At 39.3% G+C, this 12331-nt stretch overlaps 1 protein-coding gene across 11 annotated transcripts in view; it reads right to left on the bottom strand.

Moving 5' to 3' along the window:
• The window catches only part of RNF180 (ring finger protein 180), a 217007-nt gene extending 205142 nt beyond the window's left edge, over window positions 1-11865 (bottom strand). For 6 of the 11 annotated variants that reach the window (XR_008525014.2, XR_008525016.2, XR_008525013.2 and 3 more), the window contains exon 1: window positions 11644-11864. The gene's annotated coding sequence lies outside the window, so the exon portion shown is untranslated. 11 annotated transcript variants of the gene reach the window in all.
• Window positions 11866-12331: the final 466 nt, after the last annotated feature.

Raw genomic sequence — 12331 nt, 5'->3', positions numbered from 1 at the left:
CACTGTTCTAGGTATTATGTATGATTCAGGAAAGAAAAAAATACATATATATGTGTGTGTGTGTATATATATATATATATATGGCATAATTTATGCCTTTGAAAAAAATCTAGATAGAGAACAAGTTCATGGCCAAAATAAGTAAAATAATTGAGAACACAGAAAATAACTAGCAATTAAGTAGTATTAGATAAACTAAGGGCAAGAAACAAGAATTAGGGAGTCAGGGAAAGCTTTGTGAAGACAGTAGTCTTCCAGTTGGGTCTTAAAGTACAGAGGGGATTTAAATAGCATTAGTCAAGTAGAATGAAGAGTATGGACATCTAAAACAAAGAAAATAAATAAGCCAAAACACTAAGTTGGAAAAGTGTAGGGTTGTTCGGCTAGCAGTAAGTGTAATGTTTGACTTGAGCAGAGAAAGCTTTATTTCTGACTCTACAGCCTTAGTAGTTCTAAGTCAGACACGTGTAGCTATACAAATATCTACTATACACTTCACGTATCATCAGAAAACAGTCTGAGAAATAACAAACTCCACTTTGAAACCAGAGATCTGAGCAAAATTTGGCCAGAAAGATAGAAGTTCTCCTTATACAGTTAACTTCTAACTCTATTAAACAAACTTTGAGTAGACAGCCCCCAATTTACCTATAATACCATTGGCCCACACGTCTATTCTCTTCATTCCTTGCTGCCCAAAATATGTGTCCATACATCAATTTTGGCCTCTAGGATACATTTTTTCAACAGGTTTCTGAATAGGCTAAGCAATTCTCATTCAGAACAAGCCTCACTGTTTATTTCAGCAATTTTACCAAGGATGTTTTAAAGCTGCTTTTAAACAGCTGTGGTTGTTTCTAAGGTTTTCCAGATATCAATCCATCAGTGAACTAATCAGGTAAAGAGATTATAAAACATAAGGACAATTCAGTTACTAACAGAATATTCTCCAGTATTTCTGCTTGCTATGGAAAAATTTATCAAGATTAAAAAACCCAGGAGTTCCAATTTCCTCAGCCAGCTTTTTAATGAAACTCAGCCATCATTTCTCAAAAATTTTCTAAAATCTACGAAAGCAAGAAAACACCTTGTTAATAGTGATGTCACCAAGATGGCTGACTAGAAGTACCTGGCATTCCCCACAAAAAGGGACTTTTTCGAGAAGAGACTAAAAAGAACAATACAAAAGATCAGCACAACAGAGCTGGTTTTCTGGAAAGATAAACAAAATTGACAGAACTTTAAGAAAAAGAAGATAGGAGACTCAAATAAAATTAGAAATGAAAAAGGGGATATTACAAATGATACTACAGAAACACAAAGGAAAATATTATGAAAACTATATGCCAACAAATTGGAAAACTGAAAACAAACTGACAAATTCCTAGATACATACAACCTACCAAGATTGAACTATGAAGAAATAGAAAACCTTTACATTAAGACCAATAATAAATGAGGAGATTGACTCAGTAATAAAAAGTCTCACTTCAAAGTAAAGGCCCAGGATTTGTTGGCTTCACTGCTGAATTCTATCAAACATTTCAAGACTAATACCAGTTCTTCTCAAAATCTTCCAGGATTTATAAAATCCTAAAGACTCCACCAAACTGTTAGAACTAATTACCAAATTCAGTAAAGTTGCAAGATACAAAATCAATATATAAATTCAGTAGCATTTCTATGTGCCAATAGAGAATTATCTGAAAAAGAAACCAAGAATGCAATCTCATTTGCAATAACTACAAAAACTTAGATTTAACCAAGCATGTGAAAGATCTCTATTGTAAAAATTATAAAGTACCGATAAAAGAAATTGAACAGGATGCAAATATATACAAAGATATTCTGTGTTCATAGATTAGATTGTTAAAATGTCCATACTACTCAAGGCAATCTAAAGATTTAATGCAATCCCTATAAAAATACCAATGACATTTTTCAAAGCAATGAAAAAAAAATCCTAAAATTCATACAGAACCACGAACGACCCCAAATAGCCAAAGTAATCTTGAGCAAAAAGAATAAAGCTGGAGATCATATTATCTGGCTTCAAAATATACTACAAAACTATAGTAATCAAAATGGTATGGTACTGCTATAAAAATAGAAAAGCCAATGGAAGAGAATTGAGAACACAGAAATAAATCCACACACTTACAACCAACTGATTTTTGATAAAGGTATAACAAGCACATGTTAGGAAAAGCACTGTCTCTTAAATAAATGATACTGGAAAAACTGAATATCCACATGTAGAAGAACGAACTAAACCCCCGTCTTCTACCATATGAAAAAAAGTCACCTCAAAATAGAAACGGATTGGCCAGGCACAGTGGCTCATGCCTGTAATCCCAGCTCTTTGGGAGTCTGAGGCAGGCAGATCACCTGAGGTTGGGAGTTCAAGACCAGCCTGACCAACATGGAGAAACCCTGTCTTTACTAAAAATACAAAATTAGCCGGGCGTGGTAGCACATGCCTGTAATCCCAGCTATTTGGGAGGCTGAGGCAGGAGAATCACTTGAACCCAGGAGATGGAAGTTGCAATGAGCCGAGATTGTGCCACTGCACTCCAGCCTGGGCAACAAGAGTGAAACTCCATCCAAAAAAAAAAGGAACTGGATTAAAGACTTAAATGTAAAACCTGAACCTATAAAACTACCAGAAGAAAACATGAGGGAAATGCTTTATGACCTTGGTCTGAGCAATGATTTTTTGGATAAGATCTCAAAAACACAGGCAACAGAAACAAAAACAGACAAGCAGGATTATATTTAACTAAAAAGTTTCTGCACACCAAAGGACACAATCGATAAACACAACCTATAGAATGGTAAAAATATTTGCAAACTATGCATCTGAGTTAATATCCAGAAGATATAAGGAACTTAACTGAATAGTAAAATAATAATAATCTGATCAAAAATGGGCAAAAGACCTGAACAGATGTCAAAAGAAGACATATAAATGGCCAACGGGTATATGATAAAATGCTCAACGATCACTAACCGTTTGGGAAATATAAATGTAAATTAAAACCACAATGAGATATAATCTCACCCCAATTAGAATGGCTGTTATCAAAAAGACAAAAAAAAACAACAAACGCTGGAATGTATGTGAAGGACGAGGAATTCTTACATACTGTTGGTGGGAATGTAAATTTGTCCAGCCATTATTGAAGACAGTATGGAGGTTCCTCAAAAAATAAATAATGAACTTCAACATGATTCAGCAATCCCACTACTGGGTATATATCCAAAGGAAATGAAATCAGTATGCTGAAGAGACATCAGCACTCCCATGTTTATCACAGTACTATTCACAATACTCAAGATATGGAATCAATCTAAGTGTCCATCAAAGAATGAATGGATAAAGAAAATGTGGTATATATACACAATGGAACACTATTCAGCCAAAAAAAGGGATGAAGTCCTGTCATCTGTGGCAACATGGATGAGTCTGGAAGGCATTATATTAAGTGAAATAAACCAAGCACAGAAAGGCAAAATCTGCAAAATCTCACTCACGTGCAACCTAAAACAGTTGATGTCAGGCCAGGTGTGGTGGTTCACACCTGTAATCCCAGCAATTTGGGAGGCCAAGGCAGGTGGATCATGAGGTCAGGTGTTTGAGAACAGCCTGACCAACATGGTGAAACCCTGTCTCTACTAAAAATACAAACATTAGCTGGGCATGGTGGTGCATGCCTATAATCCCAGCTACTCCAGGAGGCTGAGGCAGGAGAATCTCTTGAACCCGGGAGGCAGAGGTTGCAGTGAGCCAAGATCATGCCATTGCACTCAAGCCTGGGTGACAGAATGAGACTCCATCTCAAAAAAAAAAAAAAAGTTGATGTCATAGAAGTAGAGAGGAGAACAGCAGTCACCAGAATCTGGGAAGTAGAAAAGGGGAGAGAGGGAAAAGGGAAAGGGGAAAGGGAAAGGAGGAGGGAGAGAGTACAATAGGTACAAACTTGCAGTTACGCACAAGGAATGAGTTTTGGTGATCTACTGCATAGCAAGATGACTATAGTTAACAACACTATATTGTATATATTTCAAAATACCAAGAGAGAATTTTGAATGTTCTCACCATAAATGACAAATCTTTGAGGTAATAAATACCTTGATTTAATCATCATACAACATACACATGTATCAGAACATCACACTGTACCCCCAAACATGTACCATATATGTTAAAAATGTGTCAATTATAAATAAAAGTACAGCGAAATTAAATGGCTATTTACAAAAATATGACAACAAAAATTGTATATACATTCAAGAAATATGTAAAATGATTCTCATTTAAATGTTATTGGGTGGTTTCTACTTTGGCTGGGAATTCAAGTAATTAAAATTTGTCTCTGTAAAAGAAAATAAAAACCTTAATTAAATGGTTAATATATACTGTATCAAGGATATTTGGTTTTGGTTAATATGATTCTATTTTTTGTACAGTTTGTTGTATACTAGGGACAAAAACCTAACAGGCAAGGATGGCAATTTGTCTGGATCTAAGAGTCATTACCAGGATAATTATTTAACATTTCCCAGTGGTTCCAAACCCAAATACTCTTTTGTCCCAGGTCCCCTGAATTCTAAACAGTTGACAGTGGTAGAACTGTGTTCAGCCTTTTTTAGCATTCCCACTGACCATGATAGTCAATATCTATTTGCTTTCACCTAGAATAATCAACAATGTACCTGGACAGTCATGCCTCAGGGGTTCACTGAAGCCCCCTCCTACTTCTCTCAAGTGCTCCATCAAGACTTGAGCACACCCTCCAGTATCAAGGGTCAACTCTCCTGCAATACATGGAGGACCTCTTTGTTCGTGCACTGAGGAGGCATCCTAAGAGTATTTCATCTACATATTAACAGTTAACAGAGAAAGGACATAAGGTCTCCATAGAAAAATTACATTTATCATCAGATACTATTTACTATTTAAGACATGATCTAAGTGCTGCAAGTATCCAAGTCTCCTAATAAACTTAGGCTTATCCAAGATTTTCCCAGGCCCAGAACTAAGAGACAACTTAATATGTTAGTAGAGTTAGTTGGATATTGCCATCTACAGGTTCCTAAATCTTTACTCTTAGCATCCCGACTTATTGAACTCACTAAAAATTCAGTTCCTAAACCCATTCCTTGTGGGGGGTGGGGGGAGACATGAGGCAGCTTTTGTAGAATGAAAAAGGGTAGTACAACAACCCCCAGCCCCCTGCTTTAGAATTGCCCAATGATTCAAAACCTGTAATCTTTTTGTACATTAAAGCAGGCACTGGGGAATACTCGCACACATACCTGTGCCTGCATTTTATCTAACAATCAGTCTGTCAGCATTTACACTAACAGTCACTATGCATTTGAAGTGGTTTGTGATTTTGAAACACTTTGGAAGCAAAGAGGTTTCCTCACTTTTTCAGGCATACCAATAAAAAGTGGCCCACAAGTTGATAAGCTCCTTGCTGGATACTGATGCCCAAAGACATTACTGTTATTAAAAAAAGAGGCTCAAACAAAGAGAACTGAGGCTGAATATCAGGTAAGTACTCCAACTGATTTTCGTGTCAAAAATGTTACCCAACTCTGTGAAGTCTTTTACCTAAATCCAACAGCTGGAAACAGTAAGACATGCTCCCTGCTACTTAATTTTGCCTCCTTATACCCAGATGCTGTTAGTTATTGGGCAGGGGGGTGGAGAAGGCCTCTAAAAATTAAAACGAATTTTAGGAATGAGAAGGATGTTCTTGTAATTTCCTTTCCAAGTTCTGGGAAGGCCAAGACAGCCACTTGGTACTCCAAAGGTTACTTAAGGGATATTTGTTATGCTTCTTACATTCCCTTATCCATAATGGTACTGACAAGATAGATCAAATGATCAAAAAGTTGTGGTGGGAAAATTGTTATAAAGTTATAAAAGCTATTTAAAATCAATATTTAACCTGGCAAACTCATAATCCAAGAAAGTCTCTTTATGTTCCCCTGGAATGACCACCCCTCACTCCAACCATTAGGCCCACTTGAACATGTACAAGGAGACTTCATCCACTCCCACCAAGCATGTACTTGCAATAGTCTGTATGTGCCTGTTAAAGTCTATATGTTCTCTGGATAGGCTCAGGCCTTCCCATGTCAAAAGGCTGACAATGCCCTTACTGTAAAACAAAACTGCCAAAATTAGTACTTCACACCTGGGGTATATACTGAATACCATTTCAAGTAACTGAGCCACTCATTTTACTGGACAGTTAATTCATGCTCTACTTAAATTTTTACAAACAGTCTAGCATTATCATTGTCGTTATCCCCCTCAGTCCTCTGGTAAGGTTGATAAAACGAATGGGATACTTAACCTCAGAATTTCCAACTTTTCTGAAACCGCTAGCCTTCTTTGGCCTAAAATTCTGTCTCTGGCTCTTATGACTCTTCAGAGCAACAGTGCTGGAAAACACAAGTTAACTTCTTATGAAATTATTGTTTGTTACTCTATATCTTTGGCTATTACACCAAATGTAGATCCCTAATTGACCCATGTTGAAATGACCCAATACTGTACATTCTTAATGCACTATGCCAAAAGTTATCACCAACAGGTAAAGGAAGACTTTCAAGACACAGATCCAAAAAGGCTTGTTGGAACCTGGTGATTGGGTGTTCTCGAAATGTCATCAAAGAAAGACTGCTCTTGAATCCCACTGGAAAGGACCCTACCAAGTGCTCCTGACTACAGGCATTGCAGCTAAACTCAAAGATGCTGACCCCTGGATTCACATCTCCCTCACAAAAGACCACCTCCTGATGCCACCTGCTTCTGTTCTTAAGCCACGGACCTTAAAAAATCAGGTTAACCAGGATAAGAAGTTGATGACTTCACACTGTGGATGGCTTTTCCCAAGACATCAGAAAAAGATCCTCCATCATAATAAGACTCTTATCCCTCTTAATTTTTCCTTTTTTATGCCTTTTCTGCTTGGCAGGATAATACTGTCATAACCAGTTGCTTCTGTAGGTAAATTCACAGAGTGTTGGATCTGTCCTGCCAAACCCAAATCTTTACATAACTTAAAAGATCTTTTAGTCCACTCAGTGGCTAACTTAAAAACACCCTGAACACAACTGCTTGTTCAAATTGTACTACTGGTCCCTTTTATAGAGTCAGATTTCTAGACCCACTTGTTCTCTCTCCCTGTTTTAATTTAATCCAGTCATGGGATACAAGAACCAAGTCCAAATGAGTGTATCATAAGACAGGATTGTACCAAAAGCCTGAATAGAGTTTATTTCAAACTGACTTATGTGCAAACATATTACAGTTTTTTAACCTGTAAACTCTGCTTCAGATTCTTGGCTAGAAACTGCTAAATCCACCATTCCAAGCAATATATCCATGAACAACAGAACTGGAAAGCAGTCCTTATGTGCACCCACAGGGTATATCATTATTTGTGGATAATTCTGTGGCCAACCTTATACACAGGCAACCTCACGCCTTGACAGGTAGAGGATGAAGGGCCAATGTGGGCTAAAAATCTAAATGGTAAGTTGTCACTCCATAATCCAGAAGTGGAATACTGGCTCACTCCTCCTTACCTAAGTCATAGATTAAAGAGAACACTGCCAAGAGGCATTAACCCTTTTGGATCGGCTTTGTTAGGTCCCTTTTCCTATGGCTTGGAGTGATACAAATGAAGTAATGATTAGAATTTATCCCTCACAATAGCCTCTATAGAAGATTCTACTGCAATGCAATAGCTACACAAGACTTCTTTGAATTCTCTTGTTAAAGTTATACTAGATATTAACAGAATTGCTCTAGATTTCTACTGGTCAAAGAGGGAGGAGTCTTTGCAGTTGGTAACACTTATTGTTGCACATGCATAAATTCCAGTATTATAGAGACTCAGTTGCAAAAAAAATTAAAGAACAGGCTACTTGGTTAAAATGAGTGGATTCTTTGTCCGTCTCATTCTTTGATCTGTTCAATTTCAGTGGGTTTGGTTCATGGGAACTTTGATTAAGAAGCACATTCCAAACTCTTGGTATTATCTTTCTGATAGTCATAATAGTGGTCTCCCTAGTGTGCTGCATTCGCTCAAAAGTTTTAAATGACTGCACGCAGCAATCTGCTGAATGTCAATGATCTCTCTCCAGCTGATATGATGAAAACTCAAAGAAACCTATGATAATGAGGACACCTAACCTATTAATGACATGTTGAGACTGAAAACCCAGAATGATAGTAACTCAGAGTAGCGTTAGTGCCCTAAGTTTTGGTCACACTCTCACTTAGGTGAAAGCTTACTGAAAGGACAGAATTGTTAAATAAAATTTACAACAGGACGTTGTTTTAGACGGAGCTCCTCCACTAGGCCCCAACAGATCAAACCAAAAGGGAGTCACTCATGCTCAGTGCCACATAATCAATCTGAAACTGAAAGGAACTAGTTCAAAGACCAAACTAGTTTTTCCTGAAAACAGGAGATTCACTGCAACAAGAAAGGGCTTGGTAAACCTAAGCTGGCATAAGTAGCCCCTTCTGCTTTAACACTTAAAAGTAACCTTAAGTAATCTGATGTTAACCAACAGACTTTTAAAAACACTCTGTTTCCTTGTTCCCACCTTACAAAAACCAACTATTCTGCCATGCCTAGAGCATGGCATTCTATTTTATGGAATGAGATGCTACCCAATTTCAGAATTGCTAATAAAAGCCAATTTGATATTTAAACTAAATTTGTCGAAATTTTTTCTTTCGACATTGGTGTGGTCAGGAAAGTCTGCTGCACACACAACTTGTTAATAACTTTTTTTTTGGAAATAGCAATTTTATATTTTAAGGCTACATTGCCTCGGCTGTATTACACTCAAAACATACAATATGGAGCCACATTTTATTATTCAAAATTGTTACGAAGATTTAAATTTAAATTTATGTGACATTCAAACTTCTCTATGAAATACACTTCCAATCTAACACTGTTCCAGTATGATGTGACCTACTTAATGTACTCTATTTAATATGTAAGTAAAATATCTAATTTCTAAGAAATCAATGTGATGAAAAGAGATAATTGATAGGTTACAACAGGGATTACATGCAAATGTGCACATACGCACAGAACTTCAGCCTACAAGTAAGCATTGTCCCCTTTGTAGTAGACTGCTGGGAAGGTTGCAAATTTATTCTAATAATGTCTGTCATTATTTTAAACTATTTTTAAACTGCCCTTTTGAAACTGCCTTCGTAGCCATCAGGACAATCCTTTAAATATCCTTAATAGTGGTAAAATCTTGAAGGTAGAACTGAGTTTTACAACCATGTAGAAATCATTCTGCCAAATTTAGCAAAGAAAATAGGTACTCAAGCTGAATTAGTTTTTTGATTAAAAAATAGAAACAAAAACAAGTGTTTATGAACGTTATCATGAAATGTTTTTATTCTGCTTATAAATTGACTAGAAAATTTCAAAAAATACAAAATAATTATGAATGGCAGCAGCACTACTGGAATAAGTTTTTAGCCTCCTGAGGTGACTACTTGCAATGACCACTCTCTAAAAATATAAACGACAGCACGTTTAAGGAGGGAAAATGTTTCAAGACTCTGCAATCACATTTCAAAGTTACAAAGTTGCTTTCTTCCGTGGAGTTCAAACTACCTTCGAGATATTACTTCATTAATTCCCCAAATATCCCTATGAAGGAAAGGACAGATCACCATTCTTTTTTCAGATGGCCAAATGGAGGTGGTATAAGGGAGAGAGAACTGCGTTTTATTCCATAAAAGCAACAATTAAGTCTAAGCACACTGTCCCCTTGTACTATGTAGTTAGCAAAATTGAAGCGAAATTTTTAATCTTTATGCTCCTTAATGAAAAGACATCGTAAGAGTAAAAAGCATTATTATTCAGGTAGCTATGTCATAAAATATTACAGAAATATATTAAAATGATTAATTTATTGCATTCTTGCCTGGAAGAATTCCTGCTTCATGTATGAGGTGTTTATTAAAGAGGCTGGTGTCGGTCCTCAGACACACTCAAAAAAGTGCTAATTAAGTCTATTTTATCGCGAAAGAAATCTTGTTGATTTTTTGAATATTTTTAGAATTTTCGAAGAAAAAAATCTTCACTTTGAAAAACCAAACACACAAAAAATGAAAGAGAGGAAGAAAAATGGGGTAACAAAATACTGTTGACAAAACGAAGAGCAAACCCTAGGGAAACTGGTAAATTGTTGATGGTTCCAGAGAGATGAAGTACAACATAACACGCACACAATTACGAGATAATTTTCATTACAATAATTAAAATGACTATTCTCCTAAATTTTTGATTCTTTATGAGAAAAAACTTGCTCAAATATTCCGGGAAACCTAACAGCTCGCCTCCTCGATTCTACTTATTAAATAAATATTTAGAGTTTCTGCCATTGTCACCAAGTATCTTCGGGCTGCCAGTGGCACTACATTTATACAAGAGATGAAAGTTTGACAGATAAAAGACAACGGAATTTTACTTCTTTCTACGACTCAAATGATACCACTCATTTGAAACTGAAGTGTTTATGATCTTTCAAGTATCACTTTTAGGGGTACTGTAACAGGAGTCTGAAAGGAATAGACTCTATTTTTTAAGAAAGGTTTTAACAATTAATGAGTAACTAAAAATACAATGAGCATCAGACCGTCCATCTTTGAGAGCTAAATTTTGTTTGAGGCTAAGAGATCAACTGGACCAAGGACAACTCTAGTCAAACAAGTTCTACTCACAGATTCCACAAGGATTGACTGCTTAGTTTTGATATAATCACTTTTCCTCTTGGGTGCCTCAGCTGTCTGGTCTATAAAATGGGATAATAGTAACCCGTCCGCATAATGCTTCTTTGAAGTTAACTAATGAATGCTCTCACAGGTGCATTTACAACTGTTAGATGCTACGAAAATAATGAGCACTATCTCGGAAAAAAAACAAGGTAGAATATATGCGTTAGTGCTCATAACAGCACTAGTAATTTCCCACCAAAGGACCATCTCCCCACCTCCGCCCCGATGGATTTCAGAGCTTATGACCTCTGCCTAGCAGAAAGTCGTACACTCTGGACCCAAGGCTGCAACAAAAGCGACTGCGACGCCGATACTGAAATGGACTAGACAAAGGAAAGTGGAACCGTGCAGAGGGAACCGGCCGTGGAAGGGGTTGTGTGGTCCCCACAAGCTCCGAAATTAAACAAGACGCAGTTCCCCACCTCAGCCCTGGAGAGTGTTCAGTACTGGACCCCTGGCACCCACCCCACCTTCCCCGGCCTCCTCCGCCACACCTCCAGCGCCTCGCTTCCAGGGCTCAGCTTTTTCGACCCTGTGTAATTCCAACCTCCAGGCGGGCGCGCCCCGAGGCCGCTCCGAGAGCCTCAGGTGCGAAAGTTAAGCCGCCGCCGCGTCACCTGAAGCCCAGGCGAGAGGCGGCCAGGCCAGCGGCAGCCCTAGCCCAGCCCCTTGGCACGTCCCCGCCTGGGCCAATGTGGGGGCCCGGGCCACCGCGGGCTGGGCAGGGCCCGGCCGAGGCCGGGTACCTCCGAGAGGCGCCGCCGCCGCGCCCCGCCCGACTCCGACCCGCCGGCCTTTACCTGTGTCCACGTCTGGGAGCCTCCGGCTTCGCGCCCCGTCCCGGCGCTCCCGGCCGCCAGCAGGCAGGCTCTGAGGACTCGCTACGGCTCCGGCGGCGGCGATGCCGGTTCGGCGAGACGGGAAGCGACAGGAGCCAAACCCCGCGGAAAGCGCTCGAGCTGTGCCTGCAGCCCCGACCCCGCGGCCTCGGACGTGGCGCCCCGGCGCTCGCCCGCCGCAGCCAGCGGCCCTGCTCACCCACGTCTGCGGGTTCCCACCCGAGCCGCGCGTGGGCGGCGCCGGGCTTTGACCTCGCGCAGGCAGACAAGCGCCGCGGGCCAAACAGAACCGTGGGAAAGTTTTTCTCCCTTGTCATCCCCTTACCAGAGCCACAGAAATTATCCTTGTGGTCTCCCTTGTCCTCACTCGGCCTTTTCTGGAGTTCAGAGATCCAAGCCAACTGCTGGGTCTGTTCCCTGCTAAAATCTTAGGCCGGCGTCCCATCCACCCATCCCCATGCCTAGGACTTTAAAGCTGGCAGCGCTACCTGGGTTTAGTTTTCCCTTCGTATATCACTATCTTCGTTGCTTACCTTCTTGTGCCTAAAGTTCCACCGATGTGCAAGGAGATTAACCACTAAAGTGCACCTGACACTACTCTTGACAAATTGCAATTGGGAGGTGAGTTGATGACTGGCGGTAAATCAAA

Source organism: Pongo abelii, chromosome 4, assembly GCF_028885655.2.
Source record: "Pongo abelii isolate AG06213 chromosome 4, NHGRI_mPonAbe1-v2.0_pri, whole genome shotgun sequence".
Classification (NCBI taxonomy): Eukaryota; Metazoa; Chordata; class Mammalia; order Primates; family Hominidae; genus Pongo; species Pongo abelii.
This window is presented reverse-complemented; position numbering and strand designations above follow the sequence as displayed.